A 27,363-nucleotide genomic window follows, 5' to 3' on the forward strand; every position below is an offset into this window, starting at 1 on the left:
GGGAGAGGGCGGGGGCCGCGACTAGTAGCAGGATGTAGCGTTAGAAAGCCGCTGACCGGCTAGCGCCGTGGCCCGGAGCTAGTCGTTTCTGCCTGCCTACGGGGGACAGCGCCCGCTCCATGCGCTGTGTTAGAGGGACCGGGGATGTGCTGTCCTCGGGCCGCGTCCCCGACAATTGTCATGGCTTGGCGGACGGGGCGGGGGCGTCTTTTAGAAGTTGAGGACCTACTGCATCCAAGTTGACAGCTGCATTTTTTTAAAAAAAATTAATAGCAGTTTAGGGCAAAAATGCTTTCTCCCCGATGGTCTGCATTTTGGATACTGTTGAGTTTCACCTGGCTTGACAGTGTTGATGACTCGGGAGTGGTGTTACTTGCGTGCGAAGTTCATAGTAACTGCACCCTCAAGAATTTCTTCAATGAACCTGTGGTCCCGCCTTATTGTCAACCCCGAGTGTGTGTGGATTGGTTCTCTTGCTTCTGTGACTGTCAAAAGAAGGCCCAAGGTTTCTGTGATTGGTTTTCTCTTTTGACTATTAATATTGCAGGAAATGCTTTTATGCTTTTGATTGGCTGCTCGAGTTGTGACCTCATTATATTACCTTGCTGTTACTACATTCTGCTGTAATTTAATCACATTTCTCGGTGTTTGATTATTTGAAAGCCTGGGCTTTCTGTAGAAAATGAGAATGTCCTCAATATCAGATGAACATTCAAATTTTAAAAAATAGGCAAGATGAAAACCCAAGATTTATATTGAAGGTTTAGAGCTAAGTCTTACGTGAAAAATCTTTGTTTTTAAGTAAAATTTATTTCTCGCTTAGCTCAATTTTCCATAGGAAAGAAAATTAAGGGAGTTATAATATGTATGAGAATTAACTTAATTGAACTTTAAAAAACACTACTTGGGGTTCCACAAAGTTACATTTCTATTAATGTTATCTCCTGAAAAGAATTGGAGGCTAATGAGTCTTAAAGTATCCGTATTGTAAGTTTTTACTTGGACCTTATTATTTTGGTTTGGGAAGAATTTGAGTTAAGAAACTTGTTCTAGAATGGTTAGCCCCTGGATGATATATTACTTTTTGCAGATAGTGATCAGCAACATACTTAGTTATTGCTTTAGGCAGTAGGTCTTGGTATTATCTTGATTTAATAAGAAAACTTGCAGTTTAGTTCCTGCCTTAAAAATAAATGCTAAACCTTCTTAAGATCCTGTACTATTAAACTTTTCTATAAAGCTTGTGATTTTCAATCTAGAGCATGGGTGCTAATATTTATTATTTTCAGTAGTCTGCTTTGACTGCCTGATTTCAGGGAAGAAGAAATCCAAATTCTGATAGAACTAGAGTTGAAACTCAGGACTTCTGACTCTGTCCTGTCCTTTTCGCCTCTTTAATGTTACAAGTGAAAGGTCTTAAAATCAAAACTGAGCAAATCCTAACAGTTAGGATTTTAAGTCTAGAGTCTTTTGCTTCCCAGAATGTACAGTTGGGATGTTTTTTCTTTTTCAGCAGTCCATTGCCATAACCTTCAGAAGAAGGCAATGGCAAGCCACTTCAGTACTCTTGCCTAGAAAATCCCATGGAAGGAGCAGCCTGGTAGGCTGCAGTCCGTGGGGTCGCAAAGGGTCGGACACAACTGAGCAACTTCGCTTTCACTCATTGGAAAAGGAAATGGCAACCCACTCCAGTGTTCTTGCCTGGAGAATCCCAGGGATGGGGGAGCCTGGTGGGCTTCCGTCTATGGGGTCACACAGAGTCGGACACGACTGAAGTGACTTAGCAGCATTGCCATAACCACTTGGCAACCTTGTCTCATTCTTTTTCTTTTTTAAATTAAAATATAGGTCAGAAGACTTGTGCTTTCATGAATAATAGCCAGTTCAGTTCTTCTGGTCTTATTTATAGGACTTATGTTATTAAGCATAATTTTTTGTTCACTAAATGTATTTGTGTGTGTGTGTATCGTGGTCAGTATATGTGCTTGTATCCAACTATTTGTGACCCCATGGACTGTAACCCCCAGGCTCCTTTGTCCATAAAATTCTCCAGGCAGAAATATGGGAGTGGGTTGACATTTCCTCCTCAAGGGGATCTTCTCCACCCAGTGATGGAACCTTCATCTCCTGAGTCTCCTGCATTAGCAGGTAGATTCTTTGCTACCTGGGAAGCACGCGTGCGCACGTGTGTGTGTACTTGATAAACAATTCTAAGCAGCAATAAAATAAAAATTTCGTGAATGTTTCACTTCTGTTTCAACTTCTATTATCAAAATAATTCTAACTAGTTCCTTTAAGAAGTATGTTCTTTTTAATCACATAACTTCTTTTAGGAAAACCTTGGCTTTCGGATTTATAATTGTTTCTTGGCATTTCTACATCATCTGCAGTATGACCTCTTCCTGCTTGGTTGGTAGTATCCTTTGATTTCACTTTATAAACTTCATGGATCTGCTACCCCCACACCCCAACACCCCCCAGCCATAAAGTTAAGGACTGTCTCTCTAGTTGTTGGACTGTCATTAGACTTTGTTTGTGTAGTTATTAACTCAGTTTTGAGTTACATTTTGATAATACCAGCTGAGGTGGTCTCGGTGTTCTGTGGCACTGGAGCATTCTGTCATAGCTGGCCATGTTCCTTTTCTTAGCTCTTCTCCTTTGGACATACTTGTTTTCCATACTTTGGAGGCATACTTGTTTTCTTCCCTTTCCCTATTTTCATTGTCTTTGCCTAAGGTCTCCCAGTTGGCATCCTTTTATGATTCAATTTCTGTAGTGTTTCTCATGGCATTTACCTAGGTCAGATACTGTAAATTTAGGTTTACCTAGAATCTAAACAACTGGAAAGATTAGGTGATTCATATTCTGCTGGAGTGTTGTATTTTAACAATAGGTGCCATTTTTTGAATACTTCTTAAGCCACAGTTACTATGCTAAGAACTTTATATTGCTTCATTTAATCCTCTTTAAAATCACCTTTTTGAGATATAATCTGTATAAAGTAAAACATACCCATTTAAGGCATAGGGTTCAATTGAGTTTCAACAAGTGTGTACACCCATGGAAACATCATCACAATCAAGATATAGGAACATATCAATTATCCTAAAAGTACCCTTTTGCTCCTTTGGAAGTCTGCCCCTCCAGTAGTTCTGAGCTTTCTTTCACTGCTGGTTAGTTTTGCCTTTTTGAGAGTTTCTTATAAGCGCAATCATATGTTTTCTTGTGTTTGGCTTCTTTTGCTCAGTGATTTCTGTTGTGTGTATTAGCTCACTTACTGAGTATGGAATAGTATTTCAGTGAATTGATATGGTATAATATATTCATTTATCTATCTATTGTTGGATATTTGAGTTATTTCTAGTTTTTGGTTTTCATTTAATCCTTGTAACAGCCCTAAAGGTCTCACTGCTGATAACTGGCAAGACTAGAATTCAAACTCTTTAATGTTACAAAAACCCATTCTCATAACCACAGTGCTTCATATTGACTTCTTAGAGAACCCTGAATTATCTTCTGAACTGTTATTAAGTTCATTACAGTTTCTGTGAATAATTTTTGCTTTTTGTAATTACAGGGAACTTTAAAAGGTGATCCTGATTTTATTGGAATATTAATTTATTAAGAAACACAGTTTTTCATCACTTCTGCTGTAGGCCTTTCACATTTCTCCCCCCCACACACCTTTTTTTTTCCTTAGAAATCTGCTAACTTGCTTCTCCCTGTATTGGCACCATTATGTTTGTGTGTTTGTGGTATCTTAAGCGTGTAAGAAAGTTGTCGAAAACTATTGTATTTTATTGTTTAGATTTTCTCCTAAGCGATTGTAATCTTTGTAAGGGCAAGGATCTCTACATATTTTGTTCATTAATATACTCCAGTTGCCCCAAACTGTGCCTTAGTATGTAATATATACTTGATACATGTATGCTTGTTGAGTGTTGGATGAGCTTGTATTTCTATAGCAAGAACTGAACACTAGCTCTTTGTGTGTATAATTCATTAGCAAAATTTGTTATTCTTCCAAATACTCCTTTTGGTTTCTTACTTTGAAATTGTGTATTATTCAAGGGATAGATCTGATAGCGTGCCTGAAGAACTATGGATGGAGGTTTGTGACATTGTACAGGGGACAGGGATCAAGACCATCCCCAAGAAAAAAACGCAAAAAGGCAAAATGGCTGTCTGAGGAGGCCTTACAAATAGCTGTGAAAAGAAGAGAAGTGAAAGGCAAAGGAGAAAAGGAAAGATATACCCGTTTGAATTCAGAGTTCCAAAGAATAGCAAGGAGAGATAAGAAAGCCTTCCTCCATGATCAGTGCAAAGAAATAGAGGAAAACAATAGAATGGGAAAGACTAGAGATCTCGTCAAGAAAATTAGCGATACTAAGGGAACATTTCATGCAAAGATGGGCTCAATAAAGGATAGAGATGGTATGGACCTAACAGAAGCAGAAAATATTAAGAAGAGGTGGCAAGAATACACGGAAGAACTGTACAAAAAAGATCTTCACGACTCAGCTAATCATAATGGTGTAATCACTCACCTGGAGCCAGACATCTGGAATGCGAAGTCAAGTCAGCCTCAGGAAGCATCACTACGAACAAAGCTAGTGGAGGTGATGGAATTCCAGTTGAACTATTTCAAATCCTAAAAGATGATGCTGTGAGAGTGCTGCACTCAATATGCCAGCAAATTTGGAAAACTTAGCAATGGCTACAGGACTGGAAAAGGTCAGTTTTTATTCCAATCCCAAACAAAGGCAGTGCCAAAAAATGGTCAAACTACTGCACAGTTGCACTCATCTCACATGCTAGCAAAGTAATGCTCAGAATTCTCCAAGCCAAGCTTTAACAGTATGTGAACCGTGAACTTCCAGATGTTCAGTATGGAGTTAGAAAAGGCAGAGGAACCAGAGATCGAATTGCCAGCATCCACTATATCATCGAAAAAGCAAGAGAGTTCCAGAAAAACATCTATTTCTGCTTTTTTGACTATGCCAAAGCCTTTGACCATGTGGATCACAACAAACTGGAAAATTCTGAAAGAGATGGGGATACCAGACCACCTGACCTGCCTCTTGAGAAGTCTGTATGTAGGTCAGGAAGCAACAGTTAGAACTGGACATGGAACAACAGACTGGTTCCAAATCAGGAAAGGAGTACGTCAAGGCTATATATTGTCACCCTGCTTATTTAACTTATATGCAGAATACATCATGAGAAACTCTGGGCTGGATGAAGCACAAGCTGGAATCAAGATTGCCAGGAGAAATATCAATAACCTCAGATATGCAGATGACACCACCTTTATGGCAGAAAGCGAAGAAGAACTAGAGAGCCTCTTGAAAGTGACAGAGGAGAGTGAATAAGCTGGCTTACAGCTCAACATTCAGAAAACTAAGATAATGGCATCTGGTCCCATCACATGGCAAATAGATGGGGAAACAATGGAAACAGTGACAGATTTTATTTTTTGGGCTCCAAAATCACTGCAGATGGTGATACAGCCATGAAATTAAAAGATGTTTGCTCCTTGGAAGAAAACTTATGACCAACCTAGACAGCATATTAAAAAGCAGAACATTACTTGAATGCTGCAGCCCATGGGGTCGCAGAGAGTCAGACAGGACTGAGGGACTGAACTGAACTGAAGTCTTTTTATTTCCTCTTAAGTCAGAGGCCTCTTTAAATACAGAATTTTTTTGCACATAGTATAGGTGCAGTATTGGTGTTTATCTTGTGTTAATTATGCCTCTCATCGGTGTATGTAGCTTTGTGTAAAATACTCCTCACATCAGAGTGAGCCAAAATCTACATGAAGCGTGTGATCCACTTTTTTTTTTTTTTTTAAAGTCCATGACTGGTTTGAATTGCCATTTCTACCCTCATATTAGTTGCCTAATTTTTGTCATCTTAATATTTTAAGTGATATTTTGAATGATAGGATCATAGTATATTCAGTCTTTCTACCATTTTTGGTACTACTCTATTTCATGTTTCATAATAAAGGGGTTCACGGATATAAAATACAATTTTGTAGATGATATTGTAAAAATATTACATGTTTATTCTTTCAGCAAAAGCAGATACTGGCCAGATATCATGTAAGTGCCAGGTTTTATCTAAATAAGATATTGGATAACTTAACAGGTCTGAATATCGAAAGTGTATGGACTGCTGTGTGCTGAAGTGTCAGGATTTAAAGGATTTAAAGAAACATGGGATACAGATCTTGCCTTAGGGAACTTGAATGTGTCATCAAGTCACCCTGACAGACATTTAAAAGAGCATTAAAAAATATGAAATGTCAGTATAGTTAATAGGAATTAAGAGTAAACCAATGCTGGAATATAGAGAAAATGCTTCTTGGAGAGAAATTTAGCAATTTGGGCTTTCAGGTTTGGTTGTATAGTGTAAGTTGAAGCAAATACTTGAGTACAGGAATATTTAAAGCAAGTTTTGTGGTTGAGTAAAGGAAGGTTCTTCCATGTTACTTTTTTTGTTAATGTATACTTTTTCCCTTTCTGATAGAAACTTCAGGAGGGTAGCAGTCTGTTTTTTTCTGAGCACATTATTCTCTTATCTCTTTCTCCTTTATTTGAACATGTAGATGGCTTTCACTTCTTTTCTTTCCCTTCCTTTGTTCCCTCCTGTATCTAGAAACTGTTTAGAACATCGACAGTGCTATGTATATATTTGGTGAATGAATGAAAAATAGTTGGGATAGAGATAAGATTTTTGAAAGGGTAGAATTATAGCAGATTTTAGATAGTTTTAAATGCTAAGTCCAAGAGTTTGTAGGAAGATGTAGAACCAAGTATTATTGTGAGTATGAAGTCTTTTTCTAGTTTTGGTTCTGTTCTTAAGTGGCCATATCATTTGGGAAAATGTGCCCGCCTTCTCTGAGCCTCACATCAATCATCACTATCATCACAGCTACCGTTTATTGAGTGTATGTTAGCGAATGTGTTGAGTATGTGCCAGGCATTTTATTAAACAGTTGGTTATTTAGAGCTCATTATAATGGTAGGATGTGTAGGTGCCATTATCTCTTTTCCAGAAGAGACTGAAGCTTCATTAATTAAACAGCTTCCCCCACCTATACCAGAACACAGGAGAGCCAGTATTAGAACTTGTGCCCTTTGGGTGATTGACTTCAGGTTTTTTATCTTTACCGTTGTTCCATCTGTAAAATGAGTAGGTTGAAAACTGGATGATATTTAAGGTTCATTACATCTGTTTTTTTCTATTGTTTATTAGCCCATGGGCATGGAGGAGTCATTTTCTCTCAGGGAATGATGTTGTGAAAGAAACTTGGTGGAGAATACCTTTGGTAAACACATTCCTTTCTTTTGAAAAGAGGCCTGAAAATATTTGACAGGTGGGACCATTAGGTTGATTTCAAGTAATGGAAGCCAAATTTGATTTAAGGTTCCTGGGGGTTGTTTCATAGACAACAAGGAAGGGTTGAACAGTCAACGCTTGGCTCACCAGGAACCAGGGCAACTGTGTGCCCTTCAGCAGCAAGTGACATTGAAAGTGAAAGAAAGTGAACGTCACTTAGTCGTGTCCGACTCTTTGCGACCCCATGGACTATATAGTCCATGGAATTCTCCAGGCCAGAATACTGGAGTGGGTAGCCTTTCCCTTCTCCAGGGGATCTTCCCAACTTAGGAATCGAACCAGGGTCTCCTGCATTGCAGGCGTATTCTTTACTAACTGAGCTGTCAGGGAATCCTGGGTGACATTAATATCACTCAATTCTAGTGATTATCAAATTTCTGAGAAGTAGTGTGGGCTTCCCTGGTGGTTCAGTCGGTAAAGAATCTGCGTCCGTTACAGGAGATTGCCTACAGTGCAGATCTGGGTTTGATCCCAGGGTCAGGAACATCCTCTGGAGATGGAAATGGCAACCCACTCTAGTATTACCTGGGAAATCCTGTGGATAGGGGAGCCTAGTGGACTGTAGTCCATGGGTTCTTAAGATTCGGACATGACTTAGCAACTACACAACCGCTACCGTAGGGTAGTGGTTAAGTGCATGTATTCTGGAGCCAGACTATGGGTTTGAGTCCTCAGGCAGATTAATTTCATTTGTAAAATTTCATGGAGTTGTTGGGAAGATGAATTGTAGTGTGCTTGGGATGGTTTGTGACATGCAGCAGATGTTCAATAAATATTATCTATTATTACCATCACTATTATATTTCTTTTAGCTTTGAACTCCAGGTTCCTTGCACAGCTGTAATCCAGAGGGTAGACTTTGGAGGAAATACCAGGAATAAGGGATGAAGACAGTGAACAGTTCTTTGATTAGGGGTTCTGAGGATAAGCATTAGGATAAACTCCTAAATCTCTCCCTGTTGAGATGTGGTTATCTTATGTCAGAGTTTTTAACAAGTATCAAGATCAGTGTCACTTTTGAAGGCAAGGATTTTATAAAGTTCCATTAAAGAAATTGCTGAAATAAATGCTCAGTTCATCTGTCAGTAGATGACTTGAATGTGCTTGAGTATTGTGTTTAACCACATTGTAGTAAAGTTTCACAGTGTTACACAAAAGGAGCAAACAAACAAAAAACGCTCCAGATTCCTGCTGCTGCTGCTAAGTCGCTTCAGTCGTATCCGACTCTGTGCGACCCCATAGATGGCAGCCCACCGGGCTCCTGTCCCTGGGATTCTCCAGGCAAGAACACTGGAGTGGGTTGCCATTTCTTTCTCCACCAGATTCCTGAGATAGAGGTTTATTATTGATTTAGCTTGGATCAGTTCAATTCAGTTGCTCAGTCGTATCTGACTCTTTTCGACCCCATGGACTGCAGCACCCCAGGCCTCCCTGTCCATCACCAACTCCCAGAGTTTACTCAGACTCATGCCCATTGAGTCAGTGGTGCCATCCAACCGTCTCATCCTCTATCATCCCCTTCTCCGCCTTCAGTCCTTCCCAGCATCAGGGTCTTTTCAAATGAGTCGGTTGTCCTCTAAGTCAAGAAACAGGGGAAGTTAGTATACAAGTGATGTCACGGGTTCCCCTCCTGAGGATGAAGCTTAGCTTGGAAGCTGCCCTGAGAGATCTGCTACTGGTGGATGTATAGCGTCATGATTAGAAGTTATGAAGTTACATTGTTTTAATCCATAGTTTGACCCAAGGTGAATGTGTAAACTTGGTTGTGTTTTTGCATACTTCAAACTTGTAAGGTGTTTTAGTGAGATGGAAATGTTTTGCATTACATTTTTTTAAATGAAAGTTGAATGAAGGATTATAAAAGAAGTCTCCAAAATCATTTTAAAGAAAGCAAATCCTTTACAATTACTAATTTTCAGTGTAGTACGGGATGAAAATTTGTGTGACTTTGAATAAATTATTTAACCTTCCTAAACCCTTAGTTTCTTCATTTGTGAAATAGAATTGAACTGAGTGATCTTTAAAGTTCCTTTGGCTCTAAACATTTCTTGCATCTGTTAATTCACACATCCACCTACTGGGCATATCATACAGAAGGTAAATCATATGAAAAGAACTAACAGATGAAAGACTGACTATTAGGAAGATATTAGTGAGTAAGATTTAATTCTTCCACATTATTGCTATGCTGTTGATTTGGTTTAGATTTCTTTTTTTTTTTTTTTTAAGGAGGATCAGTTACATATCCACTGTCCTGTACTGTTTTTTTCCTAGAGATCAAGAGAGCAGTCTGCTCTGTTTGTTTTGGGTATGATGTGTTTCCTTGCTTTCATGAGATTTTCTTTCACTGTCTTTACTACTCTTACTCATGGCTGTATATGTTCTGAATTTGGGTATACTTTTTGCCTCATAACACAAGTTTATTTTAACTTTTCAATACCATGTTTTTCACTTTGTGTGTATGTATGGATATGGATGTATGTATAAACAGAGTGAGTACATGTGAGAGAATGGACATTTATTTTCTCAAGTAGACCAGATCCTCTAAGGATGTTATTGTTTCTTTGTTTTATTCAGCACAGGCTGAATGCCTTCTCAGGCACTTAAGTGATAGAAAGTTTGTAATACAGACATTGACTGTGATCTTGACCTCTGGGATTGAGTTTGATTGTATTACTGAATAAACAGCTGGCATCTTATTTCAAGTAGAGTTGAAGTAGAGAAATGGTAATGGAAGTAGAGGAGCCAGCATGAGGAGCAAAGGATGATAGGTAGAAATGAGCCATGGAGCAGACCAGTGTAGAGGGTACAGACTGGATAGCAGAAGGTCCATTATAATTATTTGATTATCTTAAAATGGACTCTTGATTATTTTTTGCCTGTCTACAGGCAAAAGTGGAACAGAAGTTCAGCCTACTTTATTATGCAGTACTGTTCTTTGTGTGATTAATATTGGAGAAAGAGGTCAGTCACTTCCAAATTCTCCCTAGTACCATTTCCTTACATTTGCTTTGTTGTTCAGTCGCTCAGTCATGTCTGACTCTTTGCAACCCCATGGACTGCAACAGACCAGGCTTTCCTGTCCTTCACCATCTCCAGGAGTTTGTTCAGACTCAAGTCCGTTGAGTCGGTGATGCCATCCAACCATCTCATCCTCTGTCGTCCCTTCTTCTCCTGCCCTCAGTTGTTCCTTAGCATCAGGGTCTTTTCCAGTGAGTCGGCTCTTGCAGTCAGGTGGCCAAAGTATTGGAGCTTCAGCATCAGTCCTTCCAATGAATATTCAGGGTTGATTTCCTTTAGGATTACTTTAAGTTTGCTTTATGTCTGTTTTCTTGTCAGTTTTACTGTGCAGTCTGAGGAACGCAGAGTCCGAGAGTCAGCCAAGCTCGCTGTCTCACTCACATCCATATCTTTGCATCTGGCTGTTTTACCTCCTTTTTTGTTGTTGCTGTCAGAGGATATAAGGTTGTTAGTTGGGGAATCAGCAAGCAGTCAGCCCTAAATTGTACAGCTAATTTGATAAAGTTATTGGAACTCTGAAATTGAGACATAAGTTTCAGTTTTGGCTTCTGTCACTTCCCTCTAGGCAAGATAAATTATCTCTTTAAGCCACATTTCTTCATGTTTTAATGAGAAGTATCTCAAAAGGTAATTTTAAAGATTTTGGAAAAACTTAAAGTCAGTGCCTCATACAGGTGACTGTATTTTTAATTATTAATAACAATTCCAGTTATACAAGATAATACATGTGAAGGAATATAGAAGAGTAAAATATACAGAGTATCTACAAGCATTACTGTGTGGCATAGTTTCACTTTTCTTCTGCCATTTAAATAAATTTTTATAGCTTTCAAACATTAGCAAGTTGATAAATATATTTTGCTCCTTTCTTTGTTTCCTGGCAGAGCAGTTAGTAATCCAATTAAAAAATGAAAGACTAAAGATTAGCAGCCAAGAAAACTAAATCTTCAGTTAATTCTCAGTAATAATCGAATCATAAATAGTTGATAGTAAAATACTGTATTTGTTTTTAGAAGTGATTTTTATTTTAGACATATTAGTCACAGAGGAAAATATAGTTAAGTGATGAAAATTGTTCAGTGGGTGGTGTACATTGGAGAAGTGAATGAAGAAAGGCTTTCCAATAAACCAGTGAACCCTGACGTGAACACCTGTTTGAAAACTTTGGAAAGCAGGGTACTGAAGAGGGTAATCTTGTCACTTATTTGATCTTTGAGCTGTTGCTATAAACTGCGACATTTTTTATATTCAGTTTGTAGTTGGTTGAATGGACTGTCCATGCATGCCAGGATGGTTGTTTCATCAATCTCCTGCCCACTGATTTCTTGTAGCATTCCAAACTGGGATAACCCGCACATGTTCCCTCCCTCAAATTTTTTCAGTGAGAACTGTTGCAGTTGAATTGAGAACCATTATATCCAAGGCTCGGAGAAGGCAATGGCAAGCCACTCCAGTACTATTGCCTAGAAAATCCCATGGATGGAGGAGCCTGGTAGGCTGCAGTCCGTGGGGTCGCTAAGGGTCAGACACGACTGAGCGACTTCACTTTCCCTTTTCACTTTCCACTTTCACACATTGGAGAAGGAAATGGCAACCCACTCCAGTGTTCTTGCCTGGAGAATCCCAGGGACGGGGGAGCCTGGTGGGCTTCCGTCTATGGGGTCACACAGAGTCGGACACGACTGAAGTGACTTAGCAGCAGCAGCAGCAGCAGCATATCCAAGGCTGCTCCTTTTGTTATTTGGTGACTTGAACTCCTTTGGCAGTCTGTTGAAACTCTTCAGAATGATGTTCTAAATGCATAAACTAGTTATATTGAAATAAGTTATCAAAATATTAAAATAATCTTTAATTTGCATACTTTATTAACATAATAGGGATCTAGAGTTGAGTCTGATTATCTTAAATAATCCTAAGTATTTTAGTAAATGCAGCCTCTGTAACATGACAGTGAAAATATTTATCATTTCTATTGGGTTTTGCTAGGTCACAAGTATTACCAGTACTACTGTGATCTGTTACCTATTTGAAGAAAATGTTAAATTTGTAAGAAGTTAATCAGTTAGAGAAATGATTTATTTTCTCACCTAAGTTCATGGACCCCCTCAATTCTTTCTTTAGATGCTTTGGGGATCGATGACCTGAGGTTCAGAACCCCTTAGGAGTTTCTGTAGCCAGAATGGCAGTTGCATTCCTGTATCATACTTGTCCCAAATACATAGTCAGGCCACAGGTTTTATCCCCAGTATTATAAAGGAAATGCTACTATAAACAGAGGTTTTTTTTTTTCATGTTTAAGACATTGTCTAGCTTTTTTAAGTTGAAAAGTGATTGGCCCACATGATTTAAAGATAAAAACCTAATAGCCAAATATAATACACATAAAAATTAAATGTCCTTTCCTACAACTCCAGACACTCTATAGAGGCAGCTTATTTGTAGCATCATGTGTGTGTACTTAGAAATAAACAAATGCTTTTTACTTCGTAAAGTGGACAAGTTTTTCTCTTATATTCATTTTGTAAGTGAATGATATGTGACCGTAGTATTAATTTCTTAACTTAGAGTCATAAAGTCAGGTAATTTTGATTTTAAGTTTCTTCCCTTTAAAATCTTGGAGGAATTGAGAATTGGCATATTGTAGTTTTCTGTTGAAGTTTGGTTATCAAACCTTAACTTCTTATTCCCATGTAGGAATTTGCTTTATTAGTAAACATTGCATTGTTCATAGTAGGACTTTTATTTTCCTATAAGTTCAGTTCAGTCGCTCAGTCGTGTCCGACTCTTTGCGACCCCATGAATCACAGCATGCCAGGCCTCCCTGTCCATCACCAACTCCCGGAGTTCACTCAAACTCATGTCCATCGAGTCGGTGATGCCATCCAGCCATCTCATTCTCTGTCGTCCCCTTCTCCTCCCGCCCCCAATCCTTCCCAGCATCAGACTCTTTTCCAGTGAGTCAACTCGTCGCATGAGGTGGCCAAAGTATTGCAGTTTCAGCTTTAGCATCAGTCCTTCCAGTGAACACCCAGGATTGATCTCCAATATATTAAAGTCAGAGTAACTGTCGATTAAGTGACTTGTCAGTGTGTATTTCCTCTAACAGTTATTTATAGTTTTAAATAGCATCTTGGGTCAGAAGAGCATCAGTAGGTTATCTCTTTGAACAAAGCTGTCTTATTTCAGATAGCACTTTGGCAAGAGGGCCTTCCATACACTTTATCTTCTGTCAGACTTCCACTGTAGATGTCTGTGATGTTTATTCATTCAGTAAATAGCTCTGTGAACACAGAAGCAGTGTCTGTGCTACCTCTGTGTCAATCATCTGGTACAGTGAATGGCATGTGGTAGTTGCTCACTAAATGTTTGCTGAGAGAATAAATGTTTGCACTGTACTTGACATACAGAAGGGATGAGATGTGTTTGTTACCTGTCTTCAGCTTGTTGTCCCACAGAAAAGAGAACACAGGTAACTTCCTATGAGGGTTAGTGTGCTATGTGGAAGATAAAAATGATACTGTGGAAATTTGTGTCACAAGGGGACATACGTTGAATTGGAGTAGTATATGTGATGGAGAAGGCAATGGCACCCCACTCCAGTACTCTTGCCTGGAAAATCCCATGGACAGAGGAACCTGATAGGCTGCAGTCCATGGGGTCGTTAGGAGTCAGGCACGACTGAGCAACTTCACTTTCACTTTTCACTTTCATGCATTGGAGAAGGAAATGGCAACCCACTCCAGCGTTCTTGCCTGGACAATCCCTGGGACGGCGGAGCCTGGTGGGCTGCCGTCTATGGGGTCTCACAGTTGGACATGACTGAAGCGACTTAGCAGCAGCAGTATATATGAATTTGATAGCTAATTGAATGTAATGTATTATTTACATAATTTTTACAAATTAGTTTTGAAATTATTTCCATATGCTAGCATACCATGAGTTTTTTAAAGATTCATGTTATTATTTTTCGTATTGGGAAGTGTGTCATACCCATGAAAGTTGTTAGAGGGTTGAAAGAATTTTTGTGGTCTCATGTAAATTCACCTCTTAGGACAGGCAAACTAGTGTTAAGAATAGTGCCTGTTAAAAGAGTTCTGGGGGAAGGACACTTTTGTGTTATGAAGGATGGTCTAAAGAAACAGAGCTGCCTGATTATTACACAGTGTGCAGATTTACTTATTTTTGTCTAAAGCACATGGAGTACTTTCCATAAAGAAAGTACTGTGCTAGGAAGAAGATGGTTATACATTAGAGGTGCTTTGGTAAGTAGCAGTTATCCTTTAGCATTATTTGAAATAGCTCAATCATCTTAGCAGAATTTATCAGGGCTTTCAGAATACCTCAAGAAAAGAAAAAAAAAAAAGATTTAGGTCAGCGATTCTCAAACTGGCATACTTCAGAATCACCTGGGCCACTAATCAACTGGGCTCCATTCCCAGAGTAATAGGATTCAGTCAGTGTGCAATGGGACTCAGGGAATTTACATTATTAACAATTCCTAGGTGATCCTGATGCTGCTTGTCCAGTGAGAACCATCAGTTTAGGAGGGAGAATAGTGGCTCTCATCTTGGCCACACGTCCCATTATCTGGGATGCTTTTGTAAAATACATGTGTAGGCTTTCCCCTAAGTTTACCAATCAAATCACAACCATGGGTGATTCTGATTCTAGATAGGAAAAAGGGGTTAGTACTTGTGCCCATGATCTCTGCCTATCTGCCTTGCCATTTACCACTCCTTTCAGGGTTTCTTCTCCTGTGTTCTTGTTCATTGGCTTTCAAACTTTTTTGGCTGAAACTCAGTGTGTTTGTATCCAAAATAAGGTGCAGCTTGACACACACATACATACTAATATACAATTAGGTTCCATTTTTTTGGCAGTAGTTCTATAGAGTTGCCATCGACAAATAGTAGTGAATACTGAACCATTGCTCTTAGAGGAAACACAGGATTAAGCCCACTTGGGCCCCTGGTCGCATTATTTCAGTTCAGTTCAGCTGCTCAGCCGTGTCCGACTCTATGCAACCCATGAACTGCAACATGCCAGGCCTCCCTGTCCATCACCAACTCCCAGAGCTTACTCAAACTCATGTCCATCGAGTTGGTGATGCCATCCAACCATCTCATCCTCTGTCGTCCCCTTCTCCTCCCACCTTCAATCTTTCCCGGCATCAGGGTCTTTTCAAATGAGTCAGCTCTTCGCATCAGGTGGCCAAGTTTTAGCTTCAGCATCAGTCCTTCCAATGAGTATTCAGGACTGGTTTCCTTTACAATGGACTGGTTGGATCTCCTAGCTGTTCAAGGGACTCTCAAGAATCTTCTCCAACACCACAGTTCAAAAACATCAATTCTGTGGCACTCAGCTTTCTTCACAGTCCAACTCTCACATCCATACATGACCACTGGAAAAACCATAGCTTTGACTAGATGGACCTTTGTTGGCAAAGTAATGTCTCTGCTTTTTATCATGCTGTCTGGATTGGTCATAAGTTTTCTTCCAAGGAGCAAGCATCTTAATTTCATGGCTGTTGTCACCATCTACAGTGATTTTGGAGCCCCCAAACATAAAGTCTGTCACTGTTCCCATTGTTTCCCCATCTATTTGCCATGAAGTGATGGGACTGGATGCCATAATCTTAGTTTTCTGAATGTTGAGTTTTAAACCAATTTGCTTCCCTGGTGGCTCAGATGGTAACGCATCTGCCTATAATGCAGGAGACCCAGGTTTGATCCCTGGGTTGGGAAGATCCCCTGGAGAAGGAAATGGCAACCCACTCCAGTATTCTTGCCTGGAAAATCCCATGGGCGGAGGAGACTGGTAGGCTACAGTCCATGGGGTTGCAAAGAGTCTGACACGACTGAGTCACTTCACTTTTACTTTCACTTTCATCATGGGGCTCTTTAGTAGTTCTTAGCTCTCTGCCATAAAGCAATTAATCCATAACCGTGTATTATATATGTTTCTGTTAAAGATACTTTTACCTGTTGTTGATTCATTGACGTTTAATTCAGCCAGCAGAACTATAGCTCATGCCTGAGTGAAACTTGTCTAACATGCATACTTTCCTTGTAAGGCACGTTATAACCTTCTTCTGCTCAGAAACATTAGGTAGCATTTCACTACACTTTGGGGGAGGGGCAGTCATTAAAAAAAAACCCCACAAAAATGTGAAAAGTATGACACTAAATAGAGCATTAAAAGGACACTTGTTTACAGTATGAGATCTGAAACAGGAAATCAGAACATTGCCTTGTTTGACCTCAGCTGGAAACTTATGGATCAGTGGGAAGTACTTGAAGTATTGGTTTTAGGGTCACAGATAAATTTTAACAAGTAGGTGAATTTGCAGACATGGAATTTGTGAGTATTGAGAATTGGCTATATATATATATATATTTCTCCCCCTTTTCATTTCTGTTTTGTTATATTGATTTCATGATTTGCTGGTGGTTCAACCGAGTTTGAAAAACAGTGCTGTAATTTAGCAACAGGGGTTGTATATTATTACTACTTAGGTAGTGATAAGTCGTAAGTGATATTAAACTCTCTCCATGTACACACACTCTTTCTCTCTCTCTCTTATTTTAGAGGACATAGTGTTTAATCTTGGTGATAGGGCATTCAGCTTTTGAGATACATCATCAGGCTTATATTTGTGAAAGATCGTTGTTGTCAGATGGATTGTGGAGGGCAGCATGTGGGTGGTGGTGGCAGTGACAGTCGACTAGAGACAAAGATAGTGATGAGGCCAGTGCTGGAAAAGTGATTTCTAATGGTGTGTTTTCAGCAGATTTGTGACAGTAAAAACAATTTTGATGCATTGTGAATTGAGAGATTTCAGTCAAGTCTCAATTTTATATCAGGATTTCTTAACTAATGTTTCTGGGACCTAGATAGACTTAATGGGGTCTGTGAACTGATTTTTTTTTTTCTTTAACCACAGTTTTATATGTATGTCTTCCTCTTTCTGTCCAATCATTATATTATTAATGGACTAAATGACTTAGAAAAGGTTAAGAATCTGTTTTTAGTAGATAATACAGTTTTTTTTCAATTGGTAATCTTAATTTTATATGAATCACAGAGTTCTAAATATTCTGAGATGTCTAAGGTATTTTAAAAGCCCAATACTGAGTTTATACTGTTGTGAAATGCAGAATTTTATTCACTGATTCTTATACTTTTTAGAAGGAAACATGGCATTGAAGAATATAAATGTATTGAATTTAAGGAAGAGTCTGTGTTTTAAGCACTAAAGTAAAATGTATTGTTGGCCTTTGTTGCAGTGGAGTTGTGTTTGGAAACAATGGCATAGTTGAGTTGCCTAACTTGTTCTTGTTTTATAGTTCAGTTCAGTTCAGTTCATTTCAGTCGCTCAGTCGTGTCCGACTCTCCGCGACCCCATGAATCACAGCACGCCAGGCCTCCCTGTCCATCACCAACTCCCGGAGACATTAATATAGTGCAGTATGGAACTCATTCTGTAGAACCATTTTTTTTTTTTTCCCATCAAAAAAGGGATATCTAATTGTCCAAACACCTTTTTTTTTTTTTTAAGAAATCATGTTTTCTCCTTAGATTGAGTTGTGACTTTCCTCATATTTGAATTTTCTTAGGCATAATCTGATGGGGCTAGTCACTTCTCATTTTTTAAAAAAAATTATTTATTTTAATTGGAGGATAAATACTTTACAGTGTTGTCATGGTTTTTGCTGTACATCAGTATGAATCAGCTGTAAGTATACATGTGTCCCCTTTCACCTCCCTCCCCACCCTGTCCCTCTCGATTGTCACCAAGCACCGGCTATGGGTGCCCTCTTCATGCACTGAAATCGCACTGGTTATCTGTTTTACATATGATCATGTGTATGTTTCAGTGCTTTTCTCTCAAATCACCCCATCCTCACCTCCTCCCACTGAGTCCAAAATTCTGTTCTTTATGTCTGTGTCTCCTTTGCTGCCCTGTACATGGGATTGTCGGTACCATCTTTCTATATTTCATATACATACATTAGTATCCAGTATTTGTTTCTCTTTCTGACTTACTTAATAGGCTCTAGGTTCATCCATCTCATTAGAACTGGCTCAAATGCATTCCTTTTTATAGCTGAGTGATACTCCATTGTGTCTGTGTACCACAACTTACTTATCCCTTTATTTGCCGACGGACATCTACACTGCTTCCTAGTCCTAGCTATTGTTAATATTGGGGTACAGTGAACATTGGCGTACATGTGTTTCTTTCAGTTTTGGTTTACTTCTCCCATTCTCATTGCTCTTTTTTTTTTTTTTAGAATTTTTCTTAGCGTTGTTGCTTATTTATTTTTCCATGTGAATTTATAATTATTTTCTCTAGCTCCACGAAAAAAAATGTTGTTTTTATTGGAATTTCACCATATATTTTATAATTAGCTTATAGAGAATTGACATCTTTGTGATGTTGACTTCTTATCCCCGAACATGATTTGTTTCTTCATTTGTTGAAGTCTATTTGACTGTATCATTCACGAACATTTTTCTTGTATTGGTATTATGCATTTTGGTTAAGCTTATTTCTAGGAATCTTATCTCTTTGATTGCTTTTGTAAATGTTATCTCCTTTTGTATTAAACCTGGTAATTTGTTATTTTTATTTTGAAGAGTTATTGGTTTCTATATGTTAATATTCTATCCTGTGACTGGATTTTATTAAGTTATTTAATTGTTGATACTTGTTGTAAAAGAGTGAGACACAACTTAGCAACTAAACAACAGCATCTTGTTTTTGAATAGATTCTGTTGGGTTATTGAGATATAGATACCATATCACTTGCTTATAGACATCATTTTACCTCTGCTTTTCCAAATAGTACCTCTAATTGTATACCAAAATAACCTTCAATTCCATATTAAGTAGTTGTGGAAATGATGGGCGTCTTTATTTTGTTTCTGACAAAATAAATGTGAATGTCTCCAGTGTTTTTTCATTAAATGTACATTATTCAGGATTGACTTATAGATGTAGAAAACAAAATAGGTATTTATAAGAATATAAATTATACCTAATACATGAAAATATATAAAAATCTCCAACGTTTCTGTCATGAGGATTGAATATTTTCAAGTGATTTTTCATGAGTTTTCCAATAGGAAAAAAATGTGATTTTCCCTTTAGATCTAAAAATTATCGATTATTTAGTAATGGGATATTATTCTTCTAAAATGTTTTTATTTTTATTTTTTTTTTCTGTAAAAGGGGTTAGGGAGATTTGGCCTCCTTCTGGTCAAAGGTGGCCAACCCATAGCTTCTAAATTTATTTCTACTTAAGCAACCATCTCTGGCCAAGAGTAGTGATTCATTCTCATTTCTAACTTTCAAGGAGATAAAATGATTGGCCTAGTTCCCGGTCAGAGATCTAGCTTGATCAGTTGACTGTGGTTGGAGTAAGGTGGGGTCATTTACCAACTTGGTGGGTGGCAACACACATCTTAGGAGACGATGGCCGTTGAGTGACATTGGTGGGAATGAGACACACAAACAGTATCAACTGTAATTTTGTATTCTGCAAGACCAGATTTATTAGTGCAGTTAGCAAAATTGCAGTTGTATTGTACAGATGAAGATTTCTTTTTGTAGGTTGTATTCTCTCACTGGACCACCACTGCATTTCTTAGCTACTCTCTAGTACATATTTTCAGTGGTTATTTGGCACTGAGAAGATCCTAAAGGGCCCTCTGAGTCACCTTCCACCTCCCACTTCCCAAAGGGCGAGGTTTCTTATTCTTAGTATAGGCATACAGTTGTGTATATGTGATATTAACATTTATTGAGAGGTGTGGGTTTTTCCCCCTACACCAAGTAATTGTCTGACACCAGTGAAGTGTGTTTCAATTCAACTCAATTCTGACACCAGAAGCCAGATAGAAGGAGATACATGGGTCAGGGTATGAGGAAAGGGGCATGGCATGTCCCTGTGTTCCCTGAGAGTGCCACGTCCCAGCACCTCCACATGTGCACCAACCTGAAAGATCTCTGAACCCAGTCCTTTTGGATTTTTTTTAATGGAGGCTTCAGTTACATAGATACAGTTGATTAGATCATTGGCCATTGATGATCAACATTTTGCAACTGTTCTCCCCTTCCCAGAGGTGGTGGGAGTGGACTGAAAGTTCCGATCCTTTAATCATATGATCCTGGTCCTCCTGGCAACCAACTCCCATCCTTAAGTGCTTTCCACATGTCAGTTAACATTAACCAGACATGGTTGAGAGGGATTCGTTAAGAATATCAAGACACTTTTATCAATCTTACCACTAACGAAGTTCCAAGGGTTTTCGGAACTCTGTGCCAGGAATGGTGACAAAGAGCAGATATATATTTTTTGTTTTAAGTTGGAGTATTACAGTATTACATGTAATTTTCAAAAAATTAAAATTTATCTATGTTATATGTTGTGATATTATTTTAGCCATAATTTTGTATTTGACAGATGTCTTTTAAAAATAGATCTGTTGAGGTATAATTGACACATAACTGCACATACTTAACATGTACAGTTTTACCCTGTGAAATTATTACTACTGTCAAGATAACGAACATATTTATCACCTCCAGTAGTTGTTTCCTCATACCCCTTTATAAACCTCTCTCCCCAAATACTGATAGTTTTCTACCAAGATAGATTAGTGGTTTAGTAGTTGTGTTTTGTAGACTTTCATATAAATGAGATCATACAGTGTATTTTCTTTTTTGGTCTGGCTTCTTTTACTCAGCATAATTGTATTGAGGTTCATATTTTAACATGTATTATTATTCATTCCTTTTTATTGTGGAATAATGCTTAAGTTTATGGACACACCATGGGTTTATCTATTCACCTGTTGATTGAATTTTGGCCCTGACAAATAAGGCTACTGTGAGTATTTGTGTGTATACATCTGCTTTCGTTCTGAGCAATTGATATCTAGGGGTAAAATAGCTTTATAGTCAGTAAATTTAAAAACTATAATTTAAAAAATACTTTCCCAGAGTGGTTATATACCACACAGGTACCTTTTATGAGATGTCTACTTAGTTTGGGACCTTGTTACTCAAAGTTTGGTCTGTGGATTTGGTGTTATGATTATCTCAGAGCTAATGATTATTTCGGAGCTCCTTAATGGTTCATGTTTCATCCTACAGCCTGTTGAATCAAAATTTGCATTTTGAGTAGATCTTTAGGTAATTCAGATGCACATTTAGAACTTGAGAACTCTGGTTTGGAGCAGTAGTTCTCAAGCACTCCATCTCACCCCTCCAATCCGCCCCCCCCTTTTTTTTTGCTATAACCTCTTACGGGCTTTGACACCTATATGAAATTCTCAAATGTGGTTGGGAGATAGAAGGTTTTTAAAAGTCTTGACAGATAATATTGATAAATGTGACATGTTCTGCTACCTTCACATGATTTCTTCCTGGTGATTTATTAATACTTAAGGCAATGAAGTGTTGGGCCTGTTGGCAATTTCAGATTTGGTAGTTTCAGGAGGAATTGCTTCCCAAGCATTTTTCTGGCAAAGAGCTCTTCAGTTTGGCACAATTTCTTGAGGATGAGAGATACTCATTTTCTTTTTGTGTAATTTTTCTGGTAAATGGGTTCATTTGTTAGCATTTTTCCCCCCAATCTTGTTTTCATAACCAGTGATGTAATTTTGGGGTATTTTCATATATAGTTATCTTTAAATTTTCTGTATTGGTTACTCTTAGTGTTCAAGGAATGCAAAATATTATCAGCTGTTGACTCTTCATAGATAAGTTAACTGAATATCAAGTAATGCTTTTTAAAGCTAAATATCCATCATTTATTTTGCTTGCTGTTTCAAATTTTTTGTATTACTACTCATTCTCTCATTATCGTGTGAATATTTTTAAGACCAAGCCACGTTGATATGTCACTTTCCTAAGTTAGTGTTGATGTTGAAGGTTATGGTCTTAATGACATTAGAAAATTCTCAAATTGGAAACAAGATTTCTGGACTTCTCTGGTGGTTCATTGGTTAAGACTCCATGCTTCCAGCATGGGGCATGGGTTCCATCCCTGGTCAGGGAACTAAGATCCTATGTGCTATGCAATGTGGCCAAAAAAGAAATAAAACAAGGTTTCAAAACCCAACAATTAGGTAACAAGAGCATAAACATTTACTTTGTCAAGTGGAACAAGTTAGTGATATATAACTTATAGTTTTCCAAAAGTTGATTTTTCAGACATTCTAGAATTATAATGCTTGTTATGTTTCTACACTATAAGATTGCTGTCACTTTCCTTTCTGTTTAAGATATCAGTTATTCAGGTCCTCAAAGTCCCCTTATCCCCATTTCTTGACATCCCCACAAACAGTTATGGGAGAAAGAGAAGCAATGGATGATTTGATTCTTATTCATTTAAAATTTAACACAGCTGTTTTTCTGAAGAGAAAACTCTTTCCCCTGTTACTAGATTCTAAAAGGGACTTGTTGCAAATAGGCTGTTATCTGTTTAGCTGATAAATGCCTTTAAATACTGTTTTACAGGAGGAAAAAAAAAAAAAACCCAGAAACCTTAATAATGTGACTTTATTTTATTGATTTTTAGCAAAAGCTGTTGTATTTCTTTGGGAGGCAGAGTTAATGAAGTACCTGCAAGTTTACTTACAAAGGCAGTATTTAGAATACTAGAGGAGTGTATGGCTAGTATGTTTTAGGCCTATGTTTTTCAAGTTTTCTGTGATGAAAGGCCAGTTATGTGGGTTTTAAAATTTTTTAAATTCATTGTTTGCTAATACTTTTCTCAAGTATAAGAAAAATGAGTTATTAGAAAAGTTAAAAATGTGGAAAAAACAAGAACTCTTTTTTAAAAATTATTAGTTTTAACTAACAAAATTACTGTCAAATTGCTTTGGAACTTTGTTAATAAATGCTTATTCTAAATGTCCTTTCTCCTAGAGAACCACAATCTGAGTAGCACTGCTTTAGACTGGTGGTTCCCATGGATTTAGTATCACATTAGAACTTGTTAGAAATGTAAGTTGTCTGGTTCTATCCCAGACCTACTGAATCAGAAAATTCTGGTAGTTTTGCTCAGCAGTCTGTTTTAACACAAGACTAGCAGGTGATTCTGCAGCACACTGAAGTTTGAGAGCCGCAGCTGTGGCCTTCTTCCTAAAATGCTGATTATCTGGGCTTTCTTAGGAGGAACTGGATAGAGTTTAAAACTCTCTTTGAGTGCCAGCTATAAGTAAAAGAATGAAATATAGAGTTGGTTACAAAATTAAATAGGTCTTGAATTCTTTAAAAATAACACATGTAATTAAAGATAGAAAGGTTTGATGTGCTAAGTAAATAAAGAGAAGATTCTGGTGTTTTGATACCAGGATTATGGACCATGTAATTAAAACTATTTTGATAGAGTTGAGTAGTTTGACATTGGTCTCACCAAGAGAAAAATTTCATCAGTCAAAACTTCCTGATTGTAAGACTTCAGGGTTGCATAGCAGCTGATTCAAACAGCTCAAAGTTTGATGTTTGGCAGGACTTTTTAGTATATATTATAAGAATTAGCACGTTGTTATATTTCAGTGTTCAAAATGGGGTCTTTGTCTTAATCTGTGTTTTATTTTCATTGTCCCATTGTAACTAGTAGATAGAAATACTGTTTGATTTTTGTATCCTGCAATTTTGCAAAACTCACTAATTTTAGAAGATTTGTTCATAAATTCCCTTGGATTTCCTATTTAGAAGATCAGATGCATCTGTGAATAAAGGCAGTTTTACTTCTTTTCCTAGTCTGGGTACTTGCTCACTCCATCTTTCTGGCTGCCTGCCTCTGTCCCTCCCTCCTGTCTGGTGGTTACACTGAGTCAAACCTCCATTATGATATTGAATAGAAGTGTTGAGAGCAGATATTCCTGTTTTCATACTTTTAGGGAAGAAGTATTCATATTTCAGTTAAATGATAATGGAGTTTTTCAGTAGATGCCTTTGATCCATTAGAAGAAATTCCATTTTATTTTCAATTTTCTGAGAATTTTTGGAGTGGATGTTGGATTTTGTAATGGTTTTTCTACATACAGAGATGATCATATAGCTTTTCTTTTTTTTTTATTATGGCGATTATATTGATTTTCAGTGTCAACAAGTGCTACATTCCTGGGATAAACCCCATTTGGTCACATATTGTCCTTTTAATAAACTATTGGATTCAGTTTGCCAATTTTTGCTTAGAATGATTACATATATATTCACACGGGATACTTGTAGTTTTCTTATAATGTCTTTTTCTGATTTTGGTATCAGAGTGACTCTGGCTTCTTAAAATGAATACTCCTTTCACTTCAGTATCTTAGAAATCTTTTTGTAGGATTGGTATTATTTCGTCTTCACGTATTTGGTAGAATTCACCAGTGAAGCCACCTGGCTTTCTGTGTTTGAAGGTTTCTAACTAAGACCATCCCCACGGAAAAGAAATGCAAAAAAGCAAAATGGCTGTCTGAGGAGGCCTTACAAATAGCTGTGAAAAGAAGGGAAGCAAAAAGCAAAGGAGAAAAGGAAAGATATAAGCATCTGAATGCGGAGTTCCAAAGAATAGCAAGGAGAGATAAGAAAGCCTTCCTCAGTGATCAATGCAAAGAAATAGAGGAAAACAACAGACTAGGAAAAACAGGAGATCTCTTCAAGAAAATTAGAGATTCCAAGGGAACATTTCATGCAAAGATGGGCTCGATAAAGGACAGAAATGGTATGGACCTAACAGAAGCAGAAGATATTAAGAAGAGGTGGCAAGAATACACAGAAGAACTGTACAAAAAAGATCTTCACGACCAAGATAGTCATGATAACGTGATCACTGACCTAGAGCCAGACATCTTGGAATGTGAAGTCAAGTGGGCCTTAGAAAGCATCACTACGAACAAAGCTAGTGGAGGTGATGGAATTCCAGTTGAGCTATTTCAAATCTTGAAAGATGATGCTGTGAAAGTGCTGCACTCAATATGCCAGCAAATTTGGAAAACTCAGCAGTGGCCACAGGACTGGAAAAGGTCAGTCTTCATTCCAATCAAAAAGAAAGGCAATGCCAAAGAATGCTCAAACTACCGCACAATTGCACTCATCTCACACACGCTAGTAAAGTCATGCTCAAAATTCTCCAAGCCAGGCTTCAGCAATATGTGAACCGTGAACTCCCAGATGTTCAAGCAGGTTTTAGAAAAGGCAGAGGCACCAGAGATCAAATTGCCAACATCCGCTGGATCATGGAGAAAGCAAGAGAGTTCCAGGAAAACATCTATTTCTGCTTCATTGACTGTGCCAAAGCCTTTGACTGTGTGGATCACAGTAAACAGTGGAACATTCTGAAAGAGATGGGAATCCCAGACCACCTGACCTGCCTCTTGAGAAACCTGTATGCAGGTCAGGAAGCAACAGTTAGAACTGTACATGGAACAACAGACTGGTTCCAAATAGGAAAAGGAGTACGTCAAGGCTGTATATTGTCACCTTGCTTATTTAACTTATATGCAGAGTACATCATGAGGAACGCTGGGCTGGAAGAAGCACAAGCTGGAATCAAGATTGCTGGGAGAAATATCAATAACCTCAGATATGCAGATGACACTACCCTTATGGCAGAAAGTGAAGGGGAACTCAAAAGCCTCTTGATGAAAGTGAAAGAGGAGAGTGAAAAGGTTGGCTTGAAGCTCAACATTCAGAAAACAAAGATCATGGCATCTGGTCCCATCACTTCATGGGAAATAGATGGGGAAACAGTGGAAGCAGTGTCAGACTTTATTTTTTTGGGCTCCAAAATCACTGCAGATGCTGATTGCAGCCATGAAATTCAAAGACGGTTACTCCTTGGAAGGAAAGTTATGACCAACCTAGATAGCATATTAAAAAGCAGAGACATTACTTTGCCAACCAAGGTCCGTCTAGTCAAGGCTCTGGTTTTTCCCGTGGTCATGTATGGATGTGAGAGTTGGACTGTGAAGAAAGCTGATCGCCGAAGAATTGATGCTTTTGAACTGTGGTGTTGGAGAAGACTCTTGAGAGTCCCTTGGACTGCAAGGAGATCCAACCATTCCATTCTAGAGGAGATCAGTCCTTGGTGTTCATTGGAAGGACTGATGCTGACGCTGAAGCTGCAATACTTTGGCCACCTCATGCGACGAGTTGACTCACTGGAAAAGACTCCGATGCTGGGAAAGGTTGGGGGTGGGAGGAGAAGGGGACAACAGAGAATGAGATGGCTGGATGGCATCACCGACTCTGTGGACATGAGTTTGGGTGAACTCTGGGAGTTGGTGATGGACAGGGAGGCCTGGCGTGCTGTGATTCATGGGGTCGCGGAGAGTCGGACACGACTGAGCGACTGAACTGAACTGAACTACAATGCAATCTCTTTAATAGTTATAAGATTATTCAGGCTATGTATTTCTTCCTGAATGAGTTTTGGTAGTTTGTTTCTTCTAAGTAATTTGTCCTTTTCATCTGATTGACTAGTTTATTGGCATGAATTTGTTCATAATACTCTGGAGTGACGTCTCCCCTCTAGTTTGTGACTTTGGTAATTTGTGTCTTCTCACTTTTTCCTTCATTGATGTGGCTAGAAGTATATCAGTTTTATGGATTTTTTTGAAGAATCAGCTTTTTAATTTTTTCTCTTATTTTTTTCATTGATTTCCACTTTATTTCCTTTCTTCAGTTTACTTTGGGCTTAATTTGTTCTTTTTCTAAGGTGGAAGCTAGTATTATTGATAGGAGACGCTTCTTAATGTATGGAAGCTATAAGTTTCTTTCAGAGTGCTACTTCAGCAGCATCTCACAACCTGTTTTATTTTATTTTTTATTTATTTAAGGTGCTTTCTAACTTCCCATTTGATTTCTTCTTTGTCCCCTGAGTTAGAACAGTGTTACTTAGTTTCCAAATACTGAGTGGTTTTACA

At 38.2% G+C, this 27,363-nt stretch overlaps 1 protein-coding gene across 2 annotated transcripts in view; it reads left to right on the forward strand.

Moving 5' to 3' along the window:
* EPC2 (enhancer of polycomb 2) overlaps positions 1-27,363 on the forward strand; it is a 129,470-nt gene that overhangs the window by 927 nt on the left and 101,180 nt on the right. The gene's annotated exons all lie outside the window — the stretch shown is intronic.

Source organism: Moschus berezovskii, chromosome 2 (genome assembly GCF_049115385.1).
Source record: "Moschus berezovskii isolate FMDL1 chromosome 2, NW_MosBer_1.0, whole genome shotgun sequence".
NCBI classification, from domain to species: domain Eukaryota; kingdom Metazoa; phylum Chordata; class Mammalia; order Artiodactyla; family Moschidae; genus Moschus; species Moschus berezovskii.